The 3,803-nt window shown below is 35.6% G+C and overlaps 1 non-coding gene across 1 annotated transcript; it reads left to right on the top strand.

The window, feature by feature from the left end:
* The first annotated feature begins 2,233 nt into the window (after positions 1–2,233).
* On the top strand, positions 2,234–2,340 carry LOC121213211 (small nucleolar RNA R71). The gene has a single exon (XR_005908585.1). It is a non-coding gene; the product is annotated as a small nucleolar RNA R71 (small nucleolar RNA).
* The last annotated feature ends 1,463 nt before the right edge of the window (positions 2,341–3,803 follow it).

Here is a 3,803-nt window from a genome sequence, read left to right on the forward strand (position 1 = left end):
ATGACTCATGCGTACTGTTTAGGTACCTGTACCACTCACAACATTTTTATACTTTCCTTATTAACTCACATTCATAACTTCTACCATTGAACCTTTCGAAATACTACCAGATATTCTATAAGCCTCCAATATGGGATGAGATGCTAATGCCATGTCCCAGACATGGTCTTACACTGGCTACCATCGTCGAGGCCGATGTCATGTCCCAGACATGGTCTTATACTAGCTCTTGCATATCTGTGTCGATGCCATATCCCAGACATGGTATTACAGAAACACAACGTTTAGCCGATGCATGTCCCAGACATGTCTTACACTAGCACTCATCTCAATGCCGATGCCATGTCCCAGACATGGTCTTACACTAGCACTCATCTCAATGCCGATGCCATGTCCCAGACATGGTCTTACACTGGCTCCCATAATGTTGCCGATGTATGTCCCAGACATGTCTTACACTAGCTCACACAAGTGACCCAATTGTTACGGCATGAATATCCGGTTTATTTCCTAGGGTTACAACGGGATCTCTATCATCTCAATTACCATATCCCAATTCACAAACAAACAATTCATGATATATCAATTCAAACACATATATTGGAAATATAGTTGTATTATTTACATACAACTTACCTCGGTTTACAAAATGTACTCGACTAGTCAGTTTAGTCGACTTGCTTGGCTTTCCCCCGGTCTAGGTTCAAATTTGGAAAATCTTGATCTATAATAACAAAATACACTCATTTAATCACTAATTACAATTAGGAAATCATAAATTTACATCTTTAGTAAAATGATCATTTTGCCCCTTGACTTTGGCAAAATGACCATTTTACCCTTATTATCGAAAATCGATTTTTATCGAATTTCTTCATATTTCAAACCTAGATGAATTATTTTTAATCTTATAGTAACCCCAAAATCCCACTATTTCACACACTTATCACCTATTTTGCAACTTATGCAAAATAGTCCCTTTAGGTGTTTTCATGCTAACACCTTTCACAAAAGTTGTTTAGAACTCTTCTAAGACTCATATTCTTCCATAAAATTTTAGAAAATAACATGAAAATTCACATGGTGGAACCCTATACTTATCACCATTTTGCAAGGTAGTCCTCTCATTTGAAAGCCCATAATACAAACATTCCAAAAATGTAAAAATCATCAAAAAAATCATCAAGATCACTTACATTATGAGAGGAAAAAGTTGCTACAAATTTTTAGCTTTCAAACCTCCCTAATTTCTGATATTTACAATGGAGAGAAAGGATGGAGAAGAAGAAAAATAGTAGATAGGCTTTAGGCATTATTTTATCTCCAAATCATGACATCACTTACCTAAACTTTTGACCATTTGCAAAAATCTTGTCTCATGGCCAGCCAAGCCATATTTAGGGGTATAATTTCACTTTAAAAGCCCCCAATTTTAATTCTCTAGCTATCTAACACATTTGGGTACTAAAATGCAACTTTTGCCTTTTATGCGATTTAGTCCTTTTTCGCAATCGGGCTCGCAAACTTTAAAATTAACTCACCAAATTTTTCATGAAATAAAATAATCATACTATAACCTCACAATAATAATAATAATTTCTAAACTTTGAATTTGTGGTCCCGAGACCACTGTTCCGACCAGGCCCTAAATCGGGGTATTATATACACCGAGATGAATTTTGTTAAAATCTCCTCGAGGTTTGGCTTCTTTTCCTGCTAGTAAGGTGGTTGAAAACCTGGAGGGGGTTGTCGTCTTTGATTGCCTTGACCACCCCAAGAGAAGTTGGGATGGTTCCTCCAACCTACATTGTAAGTGTTACTATAGGGGTTGTTCTGAGGTCTAGAATTGTTACCCATATAGTTGACTTGTTCATTTGTGGTGCTAGGGTCATAGGCTAGGATTTCTTTATTATTCATTCCTCCTCCATTTGTACTACACTGCATCACTAGATGTACCTGCGTAGAGACATATAAGCCATCAATCTTTTTATTTAAGAGCTCTACCTGGTTTGATAACATGACGACCGCGTTGAGGTTGAAAACACTGGCTGCTTTATTAGGCTTTGTCCTCATGACTTGTCACTGATAATTATTCAGTGACATATCTTCAATGAACTCATAAGCCTCCTTAGGTATTTTATTATTTAAGGTTCCACCGGCCACTGCATCGACCATCTGTCTCGTTGAGGGATTCAAACCATTGTGGAAAGTTTGAAGCTGTAGCCATAAAGGTAATCCCTGGTGAGGGCACCTTCTCAATAAATCCTTGTATCTCTCCCATGCATCATATAGTTTTTCTAAATCCATCTGCACAAAAGAAAAGATATCATTCCTCAATTTAGCCATTTTAGCCGACGAAAAATATTTGAGTAAAAATTTTTCGATCATTTGCTCCCAAGTAGTGATTGATCCCCGTGGTAACGAGTTCAACCACTGTTTAGCCTTATTCCTTAATGAAAAGGGAAACAACCAAAGGTGAATGGCATCGTCAGAAACGCTATTGATCTTAAATGTGTCGCAGAATTCCATAAAATTTGCTAAATGAGTGTTTGGATCCTTGTCTTACAAACCATCAAGCTGAACAAACTGTTGTATCATTTGAATAGTGTTAAGTTTCAGTTCAAAATTATTTTCAGCAACAGCAGATCAACTATACTCGATTCAGTTCCTATTAAAGTAGGTTTAGCATAATCATACATAGTACGAGGAGCAGGATCCTGATTTACTGGATTTGCATCAACCACAAGAGGTGGCAGATTATTTTGATTTTTAGCCATCTCCTCGGTTGTAGTATGGATATCGTCCTCTCGCTCTTCCTCTATGTATTGTAGACTCCACCTTATTTCTCTTCTAGTTCTACGAGCTGTGCTCTTGATCTCACTGTCAAAAAGTAAAGATCCTGACAGGTTCCTTCTAGTCATAAACTAGAGACACTGCCAAAAGCAATTAAAAAGAAAAATTTAGAAAAGAAAAATTAAACTAAAAACAAAAATAAATTGCAATAAAAGTAAAAATGGCTAAAGTAATAAAAATCAAGCGTTCCTAATATCATAGTCACCGGCAACGGCACCAAAAACCTGATGGTCACTAAACTAACTAAAAATTCGACTAAGACAAGCACACCTATCGAACAGTAGTATAATTAAGGTGAGACTAGAAATATCGTATCCACAAGGACTAAAAGTACTAGTAATTACTATCTTTTTATTATCTAGCCTAAGAATTGAAGGGATATTTTCTAAACTAAACTTAATTATCTAATTAACTAAGAACGTGACAGAAATAAAAGTTGGAAAATATTCTTTGGAAAATCGATGGAGAAGACAATACCCAAGGAAGAATTCACCTAGACTTCACTTATTACTTTTGAATTAGATGATTTATTCACTTGACTTAATCTGTAGGAATCCCTAATTTATGTAAATATCTCTCAAGAGACTAAAAACAACTGACTCTAGGTTGATTAATTGAAATCTCTTTCTAATTAAAACCCCTATTATCGCATTAACTCGATCTATAGATTCCCTTATTAGATTTGACTCTAATACGGCAGATTTATGTTGTCCTATCTCTAGGATTGCATGCAACTCTGTTTAATTATGGGAGATCTACTCTTGAACAGGGACTTTTTCTCCACTGAATAAGCACATCAAAACCTGAATTAATATCCTGGAATATTCAAGCAAGGATTAAAACTCACAGTTAAGAATAAGAACAAGTATTTATCATATAATGCAAATAGTAATAATATCCATCTTAAGTTTCATCTCCCTTAGGTATTTAGGGAGTTTAGTTCATAATAA

Source organism: Gossypium hirsutum, chromosome A13 (assembly GCF_007990345.1).
Source record: "Gossypium hirsutum isolate 1008001.06 chromosome A13, Gossypium_hirsutum_v2.1, whole genome shotgun sequence".
Taxonomy (NCBI): Eukaryota; Viridiplantae; Streptophyta; class Magnoliopsida; order Malvales; family Malvaceae; genus Gossypium; species Gossypium hirsutum.